The sequence below is a fragment of the Cupressus sempervirens genome, chromosome 1 (genome assembly GCF_028749045.1).
Source record: "Cupressus sempervirens isolate cs-2001-9-10 chromosome 1, ASM2874904v1, whole genome shotgun sequence".
NCBI lineage: Eukaryota > Viridiplantae > Streptophyta > Pinopsida > Cupressales > Cupressaceae > Cupressus > Cupressus sempervirens.
Genome location: NC_143118.1, coordinates 192,379,058 through 192,398,922, shown reverse-complemented (window position 1 = coordinate 192,398,922; position 19,865 = coordinate 192,379,058). Strand labels below are relative to the sequence as shown.

Sequence of the window (19,865 nt, the reverse complement as noted above, 5' to 3'; positions counted from 1 at the left end):
CCCTCTTTCTTGTTATGTTGGACTCTTTGAATCACTTGCATGCTTATCTTAGTTTTGTGTTTTCTTTGGTAGTTTTGGTTCCACACAAGGAAATGAAATATGATGATTATCTAAAACAATAACCAAAAAACCCTCTCCACCTTCTTCTTATTATATCCAAATTCTAGCATTGCCCACTTTTCCAATGGTGACTTCTTGTTATAACTACATTCAATCTTAGATTATACTTCTTCCAATTTGGTTTGGCTTAAACAACATATTCAAGCTTTGATTTGTGAAGATGATCTAAAATCATGCCAATAGACAGACATTATTGAAAAACTACTATATTTTTAAATGAACCATCTAAACATTTTAAAACTTAAAATGTATCATATAAGTCTAGCCGCTTCTACTCTATGGAATCAAAAAGTAACTATCATCTTTGTCCTCTATATGATCCAATTCATATGTTAAGCAGTCACAAATTCTACTACAAATGAGTTAATATCATATGCATTATGTCTTATATTTTGGTGTGTATTGATTGTTATATAAATTTGTATGCTTTTGAATGTAGTGTGAGGGTAGCTAATGAGCTGGGGGCTAGAAATGGCAAAGGAGCCAAATTTGTAGTTATTATTTTTGCAATTACTTCAACCATGATAGGCCTTTTTTTTCTAGGAACTTGAACTAACATGATGGTCAGTATGAACAACCTACTCTAGAGCAGTATAGAATTGGTAAAAAAATTGGTAATATGCTAAATGGAATCAGCATTTAAGTGTGTATTGTTTAAGCTCATGAGCATTGAGCAATGGGTTATGAAGATTGTTTTAACATTAAACTCCAATTGCATATAAACAAGATGATTAATACATGATAAAATTCACTAAATTTTACTTACCTACAAGAGATCACCAATGTTGACAATGAGTGATCCAGGAACAGGGGATATAGTAAACCATTCTCCATCTTTCTTAGCTTGAAGACCCTCAACCTGATCATCTAGCAGGGTAGTGATCACACTCCCATCTGAATGAGGTCTCAGTCCATTCACCAAATTTTGCTGAGGGCAAGGAGGATAATAATTGATTCTGAGTTGAAGTAGCAGTTCCTTGATAAGGGTTTGAACATAATTAGTATCCAACCCCAAACCTCAGAAAGCATACCAAGCAACTTATCTATAAGATTGAGTACCTCTTCTCCATATTTTTCATAGGTTTCCCTTCATTGTCCACCACCAATCAATCAACATCAATGTATATTCCAAATTACAAATTGTGTATGCATGTTGTAATTAAATTTACTTACCTGTATGAGAAGGGTGTTTTTGGCCAATGTTCAACTGCCTTTACAAAGGGTGGGGAGATAAAATGAACAAGGGCATCGACCCAATCCAAGATTGTGTCATTAGATATGTCAAAGAAGTAACCGTAGCCTTCAAAAATATGAGTATCAGGTCTTACTGGGCACTGTCTTCTTTTTTCTTCCAAAGGAAGATAAAAAAAATCTTTCAACATGCCTTTAACCCTCTCCAACAATGAAAGATTTATCCCATGATTTATTATCTTCAAAAGTAGAAGCCAAACCCCTATAATCATTGACCTAGATAGAAAATATTTAAAATACCCAATTTAGGTATTTATGTTTTAATGGTGTTAGGGTACAAACCTAGAAGAATCCCTAGTCTTGGGCTACTTGGGTCAATTGTGTTACATCTCGAAATGTTCACCTACTAAATCAATGATAGGAATAGATTGAGGAGCTTGAAGAGAAAGAGATGGCCTTTGATTAGATGGAAGAATATATTGAGTAGGAACTTCTTTGATTTGATGGTCATGGAAAGTTTGGACCAAGACTATTGGCCTTTGTAACCTCTCATATTGCTTCAGAAGAGCTCCTGCACCCGCGTGTTAAACAAAAAAATGAAATATTCAAAACCTTTTTTAATTTTAACATGTTAAGCTCATGTTGGTAAAAATTTTGACCAACAAGAGCATGGATTTTTAAAAAAACATATTTTTCCTTCCATATTCTCACCACTCTAAAACATTTTAATAGATGGTCGATAATTTTGGTCTAAAAATGGGGTCAAATGTACTAGTTAGTGTCCATCCTCTAGCAAAGAATATTCATATTAGTACATCATCTTGTGGGTACCATGCTCACTGGGGCTTTCCCTCTGATCAAGGGATTCCCTAGCTAACATATCTGATGTTATTATGTATGAGTATATTGTTGTGGTTTCTGATTAAATTAATCATATGGTTAAAGTTTAATAAGGTTGATAATTGTGATATTAGTTGGATAAATGATTCACCCACCCCCAGACCCCTCTCAATTATATTGGTGAACTATATACTCTAACACATATCACAGGCTACTCCTCTTCTTCATCTAACTCAAGTACATCTTGTTCAGAGGATTCTAGGTTGATCCTTTCCTTTTCTTGATCCCCAATTTTGTCTAGCATGTGTGACATTATCTCTTGATAATTTTGAATGCATTTATCAGACCTACTCTCAGGCTACTCCTCTTCTTCATCTAACTCAAGTACATCTTTTTCAAAGGAATCTAGGTTGACCCTTTCCTCTTCTTGATCCCCAACTTCATCTAGCAGGTGTGACATTATCTCTTGATAATTTTGAATGCATTTATTAGACCTATCTAGATATATTTTTTCATCATAAAATCTTGGAAAAGAGGAATCATTTCTTCTCATTTCTTCCTCCACCCTCATAATGTCTCTCCATTTCAAAGTATTATCCTTGTAGATATCTTCATATAAATAATTTTGAATAACATCCTTTTCCCACAAGGATTTTCTTGGAGACAAATTATACCCTCTTATTTGTCATAATATAGTCCTAACTACATCATTAGGGTCATAAATTCTAGTGACTAAGGATGGACATTTTTATTATCTGAGAAATGTATCAATTAAATCTATTGCATCTTTTCCAATGTGAACATCCCAAATCTTAAAATTCCTACAAAGGAAAGTTCCCTTTCACCTTGTAGTCCCTAAATGCTCTCTATTTATTAGGATCAATTTCTGAAAGAATTCCATAATCCCTAATCTTTCTAGGACAAATCCGGGTATAATATGGGGTGGTTGGGGGCATGCATAAACCCTCATGATAGTAAAATTTTCAAACAAGAAAAGATCTCCCCAGTCATGTTCTAAATTATGGTTTCCATTATAACAACTAGATGGCTTTAACAATTTTCTCACATTCTGTGGAACTCTTTCTAGGTTACTATCCAATAAACTTAATATAAGAAAAACAAAATCATTGTAAAATGAAATACAATTTTCATAAGGGTAATACCTATTCCATACCCTTGTTTATCATTGCAGAGTCAATGCATCTCCCATCTTCTCAGTTTGTTGAATAAAACTTGGACTGACATGGCCACTATTCTTATACAAGATTAGGTGCATTACCAATGAATAATGGTGGAACTTAAAATTTCTCAATTCTCCTTGTTGCATAGCCACAATCTCATTATGCATGACTATGATTATGTGCTTAACATAATTATATCCAACATTTGTGAATTGGTCATGATTTTTGATGGCCATTACATATGTTACACTAGTGGCATTCATAGTCCCATCAACTTCCAAAACTAAATCCAAACCAAAGATGGTGTTATTGAAATATCTCATGAAAATTTAAAGAGGCATGAACTCACCCAGTTTCTTTGAAATTTCTCTCAACTTTTTCTTCTCCATAAGACTATGTTGCCTCATGACTCATCGAGTGAAGAAACTCTTTTATGATTGGAAGGTATTCTCTAGCTTTTCCAACTCAATTTCTAAACCTATTGGTCAATCTAGACCAAATGTCTCTATGAATGATTCTCTATTTGATGAACAAAACACACTCCTATATTTCTTGTGAAATGAGTGAGTGGCTAGATTGTAAGCATTAATCACAACTTTCACTAGGTCTACATCAACAAAGACTTCAGGCACAATTAGATTACTCAAGTTTTTGTACCATGGATTAGAAGTTGAAGTGTTCTTCACCCTATTTTCATAGAAGAACTAGAAAATATCAGTTCCAATTGTGTTTGGCATAGTTGCATATCTACAGAAATTGTAGGGATCCTTTAACTCATGCAAGTTCATACCTTGTTCATTTGAGGAGCTAGGGAGAAAATACACCCATTCATCTACAAAAGGGCTCTAACTTTTAGCTTTGGTTTGTGTTGGACTTGATAAATCTTCTTCAATTTCTATTACTGAAATCAATGCACCTTCCTCTTCTACCATTTATAAAATGATAATAAACCTTGCAAATCTCTATTACTCTCCTTCTCTCTGTAAATTTGCAATTCAAGAATTATGGCACTAATTTTGGTTTCTAGTTTTAATAGCTCCTATGAGTTAGAAATGACATTAATTTTTTTAAAGCTTTTCTTGCATGAAATCTTTCAAATTCTCAAAAATCACTTTAACTTATTCTTTGTGGCATTTGTACTACTTTATCATCAATTTTCCATGTTAGGAATTGTATTATTCTTCCTTTTTCCACCTAAAATATATATGTCTTCATAACTACTGCATGACATTTGAATTTGGAAGTTGCAATGTTGTGACCAAAATTTTCTTAACCCTAGTTGCATCCTTGCAACTTTTAATCTCAACATCTCTCTGACCTTCATGAAGGTGTGCCTTACTCTATTTCCTATTCATCTCTACTTTGCAACCAGATCTAGACCACAACTACTAGTTGTTATGATGTTGTGCCAAACCACTAGCCTTAACAATCTTAATTATTCAGTGCTTTGCAATCCTAAATGTTAATTCTCTTTAGACCTTTTCAAAGTCACTCTCCTAGTTAATCTCTCCTTCACCATTTTTAACTACAAACTGCATGAACAGATTGAGATGGAGTGCTTAACTATTTCTTTGTATTTCATAACATTGCAACCCTTTATCTTAACTATTCAATTTGACTTGTAAAGCCACATTTAATCATATTTCATACTTCAATCATGACATCATTGAGGTTAAAAGGTCAGTTTGTTTAGGAGAAGAGATGTTGCATTTACCATTTTACCTTGTTCATTGTGACATCACAATCTTTTCTTTAGGCTATGATACATAACCGAAAATATTACACTTTATTACACTTAATAACTTCCTCACCACTTTGTAGCTTAAAACTTTAACTATGCATATAATATTGTGAACATATGTGGTTACCGAGGAAACTAACATGCATGATCTAGCACAAACCCATGTTTACCATTGATCCTTCATTCTTCGCTTACCAGATTTATCCTTGTGGCAACATACTTGTTCATTACTATCCTACAGAAGTTGTGCATAACTATCTTGTCTCTATCTTATGACTTAAAATCTTTAGCTTGAAAAGACTACAAAGATGTAGCGCTCAAACTATTTTATAACCATCACAACCTAAAACTTTACCAAGGTATTAACACTACAAATGTTGCACTTAATATTTACTCACCCTATCACCAATTCGTAATTGTCTTAGAGTTTCCATGCTTGATTGTGGAAAAGTCATGATATTAGACTATCATAGTGCATTGCAACATCAATACCTTGATCATAACCAAGAAAACTATCAAGGTGTAGTTCTTACTACTTTTTATGAAGCCATCACAACATCACAACTTAAAAATGCATTAAGGAATTGGTAGATGAGATGTTGTGCTTAACTATTACTAGATTGTGCCATCACCTCACAACTATTTTTTTGTCTTTGATGACTAACTACAAAGAAGTCATAGTGTCCTAACACATCAATACATCATAAATTTTCTACTTGAAAATGATCATTATGAAGATAGTGGTGATGCATCACTTGCAGTTCAAACTTTGTCAATCACACCCTCACAACTTGAATAGCTAACTGTCAACGAATGCCAGAGATGTTTTGCTTGACTCTCAATTTCCACTTTCTTATTGAGAAGTTTCACAATCCTTCACATTGTTGGAATGCAACCATAATCATAGGCTTTGAAAATAGGCTCGAAATGCTATGACCTTCAACACATCTCTAGTTTGTGACTTGGAAAAAGAAAAACATTATACCTTTTGAGAAATTGTGAAACATGTAAGAAAAAGAATTAGAACACAAATTAGGATGCCAAAATAGAAATTAGGATTAATACAAGATACCAAAAGACCCAGGGTTTAACAATTAGGGTAAAGATATCAATAATAAAACTAGTACAAACCCTTTGTAAGATAAGAGGATGAATATTTCTAGGGATATGGAGAAAAAATCATAGCCTATTGAAAAATAGGGATAACAGATCTTATCAACAATATAAGGTAGAAAATATTCCTAAGCTTAGCCTTCTTGAGATTGATCCTCCTCCATCTATCTTGCCTACTCCATGTATTCCTTTGTCTACCATTCCTCAACTAGTAGTTTTTCCTTCTTTGAAACCTATGTTAGTTGATCCTAATCCTTCGAGATCTCATAAAAGCATTTGCAGTCAAATGATCATAAGCATTACAAGAAACATCAAGCTAAGGCTAAGGTTCATGCTCTTACTTCTCAAATTACATCTTCATCTCAACCTTTTTTTTCATTTGATCAACCCATGCTTGAGCCTTTGGAGGAATTTATTCATATTAATAATGTTAAATGGATAAATATGATTATTTTGTTTATATTTTATATTCCTACTAATCTTGACATATAAGATACTCTTGATGATAATATTTATTCTAATGCACATGTTAGTGATTATAAATATGAAAATATTGATAGGGACTATGATTTACCTAACATGCTTTATAGATAGTTAACACTCACTCCTAGTGACAAGCATAGTGACTCCCACCAAATTCCTTGCTTAGATCGAGTTGTGGCTCCTACTATGTTAGATGTTGTTCCTCTTGCAAGTTTCCCACCTTTCCATATGTTATAGATCGAGATTGGAGGGGGGCACGCTTGAAGTGGACTTCTCTAGCATGGTGGTATTTGTGTGTTTGTATTTTTTTCACCTATGTTGTGCTCTTTGTTATTTGTTTTTTCTAGGTTGCCTTAGACGGTTCTTGTTTCTTCATAGGCACAATTCGATAAAGTGATAAAAAATCTCATAGACATTCTTCTATTTGTATCTATCTTCTTCTACATGTTTTTTCATGTTATTCAATATATATTATATTGTTTGTGCATGTGCCCTTGTATACTTTGCTTGGATACTTGTGACCTAGTAGCAACAATTCTTTTTGGTCTCTATATTATCCATCCAAAAGACTCTTCCATGTATGTCTTATGTGTTTGCTTCTATTGTTATTGTTTTCTAGCTCTATTTCCATTTGGGAATGATGGAATTTCACACTTTATATAATAATATATATTATCATATGATCATATGACCCCAAAGTTAGTAGATCCCTTCATGTTCTTTTTTTGTCATGTGCTTATTTCCCTTGAAGTGTTCTCTCTTTTGGGGGAATTTTATAATGGAAATTTTTTTAGGGGATGCATATACGCTTATGTTAAATTCATTTTTCCCATTAAGGAATTTGCAATCAGTTTAACATGGGGGCATATACTCTTCTCATTTATGCACACATACACTTTGACAGTTTGGTTTCCTCTACTGAACAATTGATAGCTCATGGGATCTTGGTCTTTGTTTTTTTTTTGGATCTCTCCTTAGACTACTAATAGTCTAGGAGGCTTGATCATTTCTTTTGATCCCTCTTTGGATTAATAACATTCTAGGAGATGTGATCATTGTTTGATCCTTCTTTGGACTATTAACAGTCTGGGAAGCTTGATTCAGGATGCACACATCCTTATGTCTGGGTCATTTTCTAATTCTTATTTTGGGATGTGGAGTTCCCTTGAGAATGGATATTTTTGATGGATTGACTAGCATGCCATACACACTTTCCAAACCATTCAATTTATCTTTTATAGGTTGACTATCATGCAACACATGCTTGCTAGACCATTCAACATCATCTTTTGTCACAACACATCTTTCTTTTCTATGTAGTCCACGATAAAGAACATAAACTTTATCGTGTGTGTTAACTTAACCTTTTTATTTTCAGTAACATCTCTCTTGTTGTGATTCTGGATATTTTGAAGACTGAAGTCTATTGGGGGCTTGATGGTTTCTTTGTCTCCTTAGTCATGATAAGATTGGTTTTGTATTTTGATCTACTTTATCGTGAGTTTGAGGCCACTCGTACTCCCACTAAAGTGAGGGCTAAATGTATCATCATAAAATAGAAGCACCCATCATTTAATACCTTTCAAATCTTTTCCTTTAGTGACCTTATGGACCATGGATGGATTCATCCTTAATCATCTATTTATCTTGTTCGGTCTTGTTTCTTCCATCTTCATCAATTTTATTTCTGAGAGCTAGGGGTTAGCTCCTTATGGACCATCCCTAGAATAGGTCAACCTAGGTTTTCCTTCTCCAAAATAAGTAAACCTATTCCTTGGGGAATTTGAAATCTAGGGCCAATTTTGTCTCGGGGTTGCAAATTCAAAACTTTGGTGACCCAAATGACTAGCTTTGTTTTCACACCCAAAAACTAGTATATACGGAAGCCTGGGCACCTAATTTTTACTTCATGATCACTAGACACCAAGAGACATCTAAGAAATTACAAGGAATTATTTCAAATATTCAAGAAAGAATATTTATATTAAGCAATCAAGGTATTCAAGATTCAAGAATCTTTTATAAGCATTTCCTCTTTAAGGTCAAGTGTTTGGTTGGTCATCTAGGGAGGAGATATACATTGAGGTACTCATCATTTTCTTCATTAATGCATGTTGAGAGGTCATTTGGAACAATGCTAATGACATAAATTCTCTTGAAAAAGTTGATTAATGACCAACTCCAAGGTTCTGGATGGTTTTTTTTCAACCTTTTGGACAGCTCAATGAAAGATAAATTTGGATGTCTACATTGAGGACTTTGCTAGTATCTACCAATTCTGCACAACTTTGATGAAGCATAATCACAAAACTAATATATTTTTGTATTTTATATTTTATGATGAATGTAATTTTTTATCAATTCAACTATGTGAATTCCTATTTTAACTATGTGTTTGAAAAGAAAATAACAAAGATAGAGTAACAAGAGATTTAAAACCAATTACTAAAAGGGAAATTCCTAACGAACATAAGCCAAAGAAACAACATGTCTACAAATTAAATTATCAAAAGGACCTAGCAGAAAACCAATGAAATTAGGAGCAGTGCTTCCTCAACTCCACTGATGTAATCACAGATGGGAACTTTAACAAAAACTAGAAGATGTTTCACGATTCATCAAATAGTGTAGCCACAAAAAGTATGCACACATAAGAAAAATGTTGTGTAAGAACAATAATGATCCTTTCTCCAATTTGTTAGAACTATGGAATTTTTTAAGATAAGGAAAATATCAGAATTAAAAGATCGTACGATTATCAAAACATAATAAAACCATTAGCTCCAATATTATTCATGAACATGAATTCACAAAAAATAGCACAATCTAACAAGATTTACTACACTCAGAATGAGAACACCAATACCATTTATTATTGCATCAAAATATTGGTCTAGAGTACATATTACATCCATGTATTTATAAGTGTTAGTGTAAATAATTAATTATTATTACACTTTACTTAAGTTTACTTAGGTCAAATGCATTATTTTATATTTATCATATAGACACCTAGGAGTATGCATTTTCATATGAGTTGTCTTGTTGACAACACAAGAGTTTGCATAATCATCTGAGTTGTCATATAGACAACATAGTTGTTCACACTCTAATTAAGCACATGGTGTCTACAACATCTCTTTATAAGATACACCTATGTAAGCTTATCCTCTCATCATCACACTAACTTCTATGCTCAATGGAGGATAATCCATTCTTGATGGGCATGTGCTTACTTGTGAGGCTTATCACAAACCTAACTCCTAGACATTCTAGATGCCTTTATATATAGGCACTTCTAGTGTGTATGTACACACAGATGATATTCTCATTATTGTTATTCTGAACATCCATTATTGGTCCATATTGTGCTAGTGCTTGAGCTTCTTGATCTTGGTGTTATTTTTTCCTAAGGAAAACTCTTACATGGTACCAAAGCTGAGGGAGCTTCTCTTCACATAGCCATTGGAGACCATTTTTGCTTCACCTCTCGAAGGACCTTGATTTAGATCTAGAGTATATGCAGTTAGTGGGAGTGTCTAAAGTAGACCCCACCATTGCATCCAAAGCATCAATTTGGTTAATTTTGACTATAAATTTTCCTACCCTAGGCCATAGTCAAATCTAAGGCAAAAACAAATTGTAAACTGTAACCTGGAGGCCCGATTTGCAAAATTGGTATGATCTCTTTAGATCTGTGCAATTAATTTTTCAGATTTGAATATTTTTGCATTTTTGCTTTTTGCTTTTTGGATTTGCATTTGATTTCAGAAATTCTATGAAAAAATTAGCCTTTTAGGCCAAAAGGAGAGATTTTTTTTGTAGGACAAGATTGGAGCTTGTTGGTGCAAATCAAATATTGGCATCATATTTAGAAGGTCAAAAAAATTGACTTTTGTTTCATCAAAATCAGACATTTGAGGTGAAACCAAGAGTCAATTGATTTTTGAAGGTGCGACAGAGGCAATTCAAGAAAAATAATTGCAAAGGTCATTTCCAAACAGCGATATCTCCCTCATATGGACTCTTTTTTTTGAGCAATTTTTTTTGTTTTGGGGTAGAATTTCATGATCTACACATTGGTGCGGGATGTTTGAGATCTCTATTTCTGAATTTTTCTGCAAATTGCATATCCTGGTCCTTGCAACTTCAAAGGCTTAGTTTGGGCTCATCTGGCAACATATTCAGGTTCTATTTTTTTTGAAAGTGAATAATTTTTCATCTACTTTTCAAATCTAAAATTAGATCATAGGCTTGTGTGGATAGAAAAACAACTTTCAGAAATGGGTCCTTTTTTGCATTATATTGCTTTGATTAAACTTCAAAATTGTTGTATATCTGAGCTACATTGCTAAGTACCAGATTTGAACTTCAAGAGGAAGTTGTAAACAGAAAAATCAGAAGTCCACTTTTGTCCATTTTGGCGAGTGGCCTATTTTAAATGCACTACATATAAAGTGCCTAAAGCATTCATTTGGGCGGGGGGGTGTCTTGTTTTCTTGTGTCTCCTTGATATTGTGCTCTTTCTTTTGCATTATGGGATCTTTTTCTAAGTTAACACCACATAATTATGCTACATGGAAAGAAGAGATAAAGGAATCATTAGAGGAAAAAGGTTTACTGTGTTATGTAATTGGTGCAGCAAAGAAACCTGATGAAGATGCTGATGAGTCTCACAAAGAAGACTGGGCATCAAAATAAGAAATGGCCCTAGGAACCTTGTTAAAGAATATCTCAAATCCTATCAAATATCACATCAAGAACCTTAACAATCCAATAGAAGTATGGGATAAACTTGAAGCATTGTATGGGATAGTAGATGAAGATATGGCCTACACCATTGAGGACAATCTTCTCAAATTAGATCCTAGGAATTTCAACACCATCAAAGATTATCTTACCCAAGTAGACATGTATAGGGAAAAACTTAAGGATTGTGGTGAACCCATCAAGGATGGAAATTTGATCAAACATGTGATGACTCATCTTCCTCCTGAATATGGAGCTTTTTTTTTTAGTTATAATACTCACAAGTTAACAATGGGTAGTGCCTTCACTAAGCCTTCATTCGAGTCATTTTCAGGAATGTTGGTCTTAGAACATAGAAAGTTAGTGAGTATGGGAATTCTTCAATCTTCCAAGACCAAAGCCTTGGTAGCTAATCAAGGGAATCTAGGTGGTAAAAATTCCAACAAGAAGCAAAAGCAGTGGAAGGCTAAGCCACAAGATGACACACAACAATCTTCCCCGCATTAATCTTCCTCCACACAACAATCTTCTTCACAACAAGGCAAGTCTTTTTCCAAAAAAAAAAAGAAGGGAAACAAATTCAACAAAAGGGAGAAAAAAACTTGTGCCTATTATAAGAAGAATTGTCATGATGAACATGAGTGTAAGGATAAACAATTGATGAGTTGTTAAACTTAATGAGGAAACAAAAAATTGATGTACCAAATGCCTACAATGATAAGGGATCTTCAACCACTTAAAAAGGTAAGGAACATGCTTTGGTATCAAGTACAAACAATTATGAGGAATGGGTTCTTGACTCAGGAGCTACACATCATATGGTGCTTCAAGGGAGCATTTTTCCTCTTTGAAACCATCAAATGTACCTTACATCTAAATGGGAAATGACACACAAGTGGAAGTTGAAGGAAAAGGGGATGTTGAGTTGGACAATGGAGTCTTCAAGGATGGTCTTCATGTTCCTCACCTTAGCACCAACCTTCTTTCCATCTACCAAATAACTCAATATGGATGTGGCAACAAAGTGGAGTTCCTTCTCGATTCAGTTGTGGTGAAAAATCTAAATGATGATTCTATAGTGGAAATTGGAAAGGCTAATCATGAGATGAGACTTTATTCTTTTTCTCATTTTGTGCCTAAGTCCACTTCCCTTGCCTTGTTGACCCACTCAAGTTCACAAAGTAAACTATGGCATGAGAGGTTTGGACATCTCAATTACCGCTACCTTCAACAGCTTAGCAACAAGGATATGGTCATTGGTCTACCTCAAGTCAAGTATTCAGAGGGTGTATGTTCAAGTTGTGAAGTAGGAATGCATCCCAAAGAGAAATTTGACAAGGGAAAGTCTTGGAGAGCTACTATTGTTCTTGAATTGGTTCATAGTGATGTAGCTAGCCCATTTCTAGTACAATTATTTGGAAAGGCTCGCCATGTTCTCACCTTCATTGATGACTTTTCACACTACACTTGGGTCTTCTTTCTTGCTCATAAGAGTGAAGTGTTTGATAAGTTCATCACCTTCAAAGTTCAAGTTGAGAAGAAATCACAGAAAGCCATCAAGATTCTATGAATAGATAATGGAAGGGAATATGTGAACTCATGGCTAATCGAATTTTGTACTCATAACAGTATTGATCTTCAACATTCAATTGCATACACTCCACAAAAAAATGGTGTTGTTGAAAGGAAGAATAGAACACTTAAGGAGATGACCACTTGTATGCTACAATATAAGTCTCTAGATCAAATTTTTTGGGCAGAAGCCATGTGTTGTGTCAATTACATACAAAAACGAAGTCCACATAAGGCCTTAGATGGAATTATACCTTTTGAGGCTTGGTGTGGAAGAAAACCAAGTGTAGAACACTTTAAAGTTTTTGGTTTTCCAACATGGGCATAGATACCTCCACAAAGACAAAAGGCATTGGAACCTCAAAGCAAGCCCTATATATTTGTTGGATATCATGACCATCTTAAGGCATAAAAACTCATACATCCAGAGACAAATGAAATATTCTTTGAAAGGAGTGTTCACTTTGAAGAAACTTGTCCAAGTTTGGCTCCTTCAACTCCTTCTTCCTCCTTCATGGAAAGTGATGATAGTGATGATAGTGACTTGGACGATGATATTCCTTCAACTTTGACTCGCAGGACACCACCTTCACAGGGTCCACAAATAGTTGAGGATATTCCTTCTTCTTCTTCCACTAGACCTCATTGTGCACAAAAAACATTTGATTCAGCTGGTTCATTGGTGGGGAATTCTTCAAATTCTAGGAGGACAAGGTCACAACACAAATCATTTCCACATGCTTATATTGTCACTGCTTCAGATCCGCAGTTATTTAAGGAAGCATTGGTTATTCCTAAATGGAACAAGGCCATGGGGGAAGAATACAAATCTTTAATGAAAAACAACACTTGGGACTTAGTTCCTCTTCCTAAGGGAAGAAAGTTGGTTTGGTGTAAGTGGATCTATCAGACCAAGTTTGCAGCAGATGGAAGTGTGGATAAGTATAAGCCTAGACCTATTTCCAAAGGTTTCTCACAAGTTCCTAGTATTGACTATACTAAGACCTTTGCACTAGTAGCTAAGATGAACTCCATTCATTTGACACTAGCTATTGCTACAACTCATGGTTGGGTTGTTCATCAGATGGATGTGAAGAGTGTGTTCTCGAACGGTGATCTTCTTGAGGAGATTTATATGGAGCAGCCATAGGGGTTCATACAGGACTCTACTTTGGTTTGCAAGTTGAAGAAGTCTATCCATGGTCTTAAGCAGGCTCCTTGGGCTTGGTATGCCAAGATGGATTCCTTCCTACTCTCAGCAAGATTCACCAAGTGTCATTCAAATTCAAATGTCTACATTCTTTAGAGGGATGACTCACACTTGATACTCATGTTTTATGTAGATGAGTTGATCATTAAAGGAAGTACTTCATCCATCATTTCTAGTGTCAAGACTTCTTTACAGGATAGATTTTCTATGATAGACTTGGGTTTACTTCATTATTTCCTTGGTATTGAAATCACACAGTCTTTAGTTGGGATCACACTTTCTCAACCCAAGTATGCTCTTGATTTACTTTCTCTCTTTCACATGAGTGACTACAAGCCTACACCTACTCCCTTTCTTTCAGGTGTTAAGTTAGAGGCAAAGTATTCCACTCCACTTGTTGATGCTAGATTGTACAAACAATTGGTTGGGAGTCTCATTTATTTGACACATACATGCCCTGACATAGCGTTTGCAGTTGGCATGGTTTTTCACTTCATACAAGAGCCACATGAGCTTCATTGGAAGGCCACCAAACACATCTTGCACTACATATAGGGTACACATACACATGGGATACATTATGTAGCAGGTATTGGACTTCAGTTGGTTGGTTATACAGACTCAAACTATGCAGGGGATCTTGATTCTCGCAAATCTACTTTAGGTTACATGTTTCATCTTGGTTCTGGCCCCATTTGTTGGCAGAGTAAGAAGCAAAATACTATTTCTCTTTCTTCTACTGAGCTTGAGTATCAAGGAGTTGTCACTAGGGCTATAGAAGCTATTTGGTTATAGCATATTTTGAAGGATTTTGGATTTGACATACCGAAACCCACAATCATTTATTGTGATAATCAGAGTGCTATTGAGATCACAAAACATCTAGTTTAGCATTGGCAGACCAAACACATTGAGGTTCATATGCACTACATCAGAGAGATGGTACATGAGCACGTCATTGCATTGAAATATTGTCCTGCAATAGAGTAGGTTCAGATATCTTCACCAAACCCTTCACTAAGGTCAAGTATCTTCATTTGCGAGATCTCTTGGGGGTGCGGGATATTTCACTAGGGGGGTCACATGACTCTTCTCTTCTTTATTGTACTTATTTATCTTTTTGGGGGAAGTTTTTTCCCATGAGGTTTTCTCTCTTTCTCCATTTTTAGGGAGATTGCATTCCATTACATCACATTATATGTAGAGCTTTGCATTTGTACATGGGTACCTAACATGACCTAGTAGCCGGGACCCATTATGCATTTTCATCCTAGCTTTTGTAAGCTTAATGCATTCTCCTAAGTTGTACTTAAGGGGGGGGTGTTAGTGTAAATAAATAATTACTATTACACTTTACTTAAGTTTACTTAGGTTAAATGCATTATTTTATTATTTATCATATAGACACCTAGGAATATGCATTGTCATATGAGTTGTCTTGTTGACAACACAAGAGTTTGCATAATCATCTGAGTTGTCATGTAGACAACACAGTTGTTCACACTCTAATTAAGCACATGGTGTCTACAACATCTCTTTATGAGATACACCTATGTAAGCTTATCCTCTCATCATCGCACTAACTTCTATGCTCAATGGAGGATAATCCACTCTTGGTGGACATGTGCTTAGTTGTGAGGCCTATCACATTGCTAACTCTTAGTCATTCTAGATGCCTTTATATGCAGGCACTTCTAGTGTGTATGTACACATAGATGATATTTTCATTATTGTTATTCTGATCATCCATTATTGGTCCATATTGTGCTAGTGCTTGAGCTTCTTGATCTTGGTGTTATTTTTCCCTAAGGAAAATTCTTACAATAAGAAACTCTCTATTTGTTTTGTGTTAGGATAAAAAACTCTTCTAATCCAAACTTATGCTAAAAACTAATAAAATAAAGCTAATTATATACAAACTAACACTTTGAATGGTTCTAAGTAGGTCTCTACCCTTGTTTTTATCAATTAATGGGTGCATGAATCTTTACATGACTTCAAAAAATAAAAGAAGAAGAAGATAAGAATAAATAAGCCAAGAGATCATTTGGGAATCATTGGGACTTCTAGAAATACAATTTTGGCCTTCATTAGGTGTTTTTGGGAGTTGAACTATCCTCAAAAGTATTTCTAGTGCATGGAATGCTCAGAAATAGCAACTAATAGTTAACTGTCAGCGCACTACTTCATCTTCAAAATTGTTAGCACACCTTCTGGAAAGTGCACCTCTGGGTGAAAGGACCAAATTGATAGAATTTTTCGCAAGTGTCAAAACTCAATTTCCAGCATCTAGGTTTTCTTCCCTTTGGACCAAAATGATATATGGATGTGCTATTCTGAAATTTTGGATTATGGCCATGATTTCTTGAGTTCCCAAAAAATGTAAGAACTCATACTTATTGTGAACCACTTGGTGTAAATTACTAATCTCTAGCCTAGTATCTACAAAATCCTCCAACCTGGAATCTAATAATAATAGTGTTTCTGCAGTCTTGAAGATTTATCTAATATCATCTTCAGAGGAGGCTACCTCAAATAATGCTTTGAAATATTGTACGCCTATTTATACTGAAGAGAGTTGAGTTCTTGACTCATCCCAAAAAATCTCTAAGCTAGTAGGATTATAGTACTTCTCCGCTTCCAAAAATTGCTTTTGAGCTTTATTTCATTTCTTGAATATCCACATACAACCCTAACATGAATCTATGTTCGGTTGATACCTTCTCAATCCAATCATCTATTTTAGCTAATTTTTCTACCTTATATACCTCCATTAGCATCTGATACCTTTAACTTTTGATGGTCTTCAACACTTCAAAATCGTTGGTCCAGGTATGCACTTTATCCATTAGCCCAAAATCTTGGTTTATTACTCTAACAAATTTGTCAGCATTATTCTAGATGTTGCATAGAAGGTTCAAATTACCCTCGATTATTTGTACCCCTCTATCTTCAAAACTATGACAAAACCTTTTGCAAGTGTCCAAAAATGAATCATTGTCTTCCACAACATGGCCTCACTCTTTCTTCTCCATAGCAGCCCCTAGAGCATCTTCTAGATGGTTAGGGTCAATCAGGCCCACTATTTCATTAATATATCCCCTTAGCAAGCCATTTTTCTTTCTTAATACCAAAATCTCTAACTCTCCCTAATCCAAGTGTGTAAACACTTTCTTGAGGCCTGTGGTGATCAAAACCTTTGTCGCATCAATTGTAATTCATCCTAGCACTATCTCCTTCATCTTATCTTTAGTATCAGTGTGAGAATGTGAGATGGCGATGTGTGCTAGAAAATCTTCATTCTAGTTCTTCATGATAAAGGCTAGTGTCTTAGCATCACCTTTAATAGGTTCTGGTAGCTTGATTGCCTTTATCAACTCCTTCATACCCTCCTCTTCCATGCATTCCATATATCTCCTTCGGTAAGTTAAAATTTCCATTTTAAACCACGTTGGAGTAGTTCCTATGGGGAACATGTACTGAATGGATGACATAGGTTCTGAAGCTAGATCTTTCCCTTTATGATCTCATTCCAAAGTCTTCTCTTATCATGGAAGGACTACTAATTGAGCCTTTGTTTCTTGTTATAGTGAGGATCTAATCTTTACTCTAGAGGAATATGTTCTCCTTCCTAAGTAATTTTTCATTCTTCTAATACTTCATTTGTATATAATTGGCCATACTCATCTCCTTCCATGATCTAGCTTTCCAACTTTGTTACTGGAGGATGTATCATAAAATACTTCTTGTTCTAGCTAAGGAGGAGGTACAAATGGAAGGTTCACTAATGGTGGAGGAAGTATAGCAAGGCTCCTTAAAGTAAGGGAGGCAACTAATCCCAATGCTCTCCTTGTGATTCATTCTGAGGGGTGCCCCATGTCATTTCCCCTACCATCTATGTGCCCACTGGCATGAAGTAAAAGCCTGAAATGCCAAAGACATTAGTTTCATCTCCTCTTATTTCTTTAGTTCATCCTTTTCTTGATCAATGACGCAAGGAAGGGATGAATAACTAGGGCCAAAGTCTCACCCAGCTATCCAAACCACCCTGCAAGAGTTAACACAATGGAAGCAAACACAAAAAACAACAACCAAAGGAGGAAGAAGAGTGAAATACTTTTATTGATTCATCAAAATATCTTCATACATGCCCAACTATAAGGCCTTCTGAGTTGTGGCCAAATACAAATACATTCACATTCAAAGATCCAATAGCAAATTCACACTTTTTAGTTCTGCTCTCCAATCCTCTTCCAAAAGACTTACCTAACTCTAAGCCTAAACACTCTATATATACTTTTCAAAATGACTTATAGATCATTCTAGAACATTACATAAGAGGAAGGCCGACCCAAAAATGATTTGGACACATCCCAAGAAAAGAACATAAATGTCGCTATCGAAATAAATCTTGCAAGTCGACTCGTAGAAATCACGTCCAAATGCTGACACTCGACATAAGTAGGAAAACTTGGCACATGAAGGGTCACTCGGCATACACTGAGTAACTCAATACATGAAGAGTCACTTGGCATACACTGGGTAACTTGGCACATGAAGGAACACTCGGTCAATACTAGATTGCTATAGTAACTTGGCACCAAGTGCTATAGTAACTCGACATCAACTGGGCACTATAGTAACTCAGCACCAACTTGCAAAATGAAGAAAAATGAGTAGGATAACAAGACAACCTAGGATGCTCCTGCATCAGAAAATTGGGGTTGAAAGAAATGATTCTCCTAAATCATTGAGATGTCACAATCTAAGTTGAATTCAACTCAGATTGAGAAATTCATGAAACATCTTCAATAGGCATGTTCTTCCACTTCACCAAATATTCATAGTAATCTTTTTCTCTTGTGCTCTTGCCAACTCTCTTATCCAATATCTATTCAATTTCTTCAATCTGCTTCTTAGGATAATCTTTTGATACAACAACTTCATCATCTGACTCATGATATTTATACAAATCAGCAATATTGCATATAGGAGATATATCCATGTCATTAGGTAACTCAACTTCATAAGCATTACCATTGTCAAACTTCTTCAAGATCCTACAAGGTCCATATTTCTTCATCTTTAGTTTACTATATGTTCCAACTAGGAATCTTCCTTTCTTCAGATGAACCATCACCTCATCACCAACTTGAAAATCATGATGTCTTCTACACTGATCAGCATTATCTTTACACTTCTGATTACTTTTTTCCAACCTCAACTTCACTTCCTTATGCAAAGACTCCATAAAATCAACAAATTCTTCTCCTTCAGTGCTTCTTTTTTCTTCACTAGCAACATCTCTCAAATCTTATACTCCTCTAGGCTTCATTCTAGTAACAATCTCAAAAGGTGTCTTCGTTGCACTCCTATTCACAGAATTATTATATGCAAATTCAGCTTGTGCCAATACTATCTCCCAATTACTTGGCTTATTCCCAACTAAACATCTCAGCAAATTACCTAAGCTTATATTCACAACCTCTGTCTATCCATCTATATGTGGATGGAATGTAGAACTAAACTTCAATTCAATACCCATCTTCTTCCACAAAGTCTTCCAAAAATAACCAACAAACTTACTATCTCTGTCAAAAATAATGCTTCTTGGTAATCCATGCAATCTCACAATCTCTTTGAAGAAAAGTTCAGCAATATGCTC

General features: G+C 35.0%; 1 pseudogene; it reads right to left on the bottom strand.

Annotated features, from left to right (window-relative positions):
* Positions 1-886: 886 nt before the first annotated feature.
* On the bottom strand, positions 887-17,640 carry LOC149576765 (oxoglutarate-dependent flavonoid 7-O-demethylase 1-like; annotated as a pseudogene).
* Between the last annotated feature and the right edge of the window lie 2,225 nt (positions 17,641-19,865).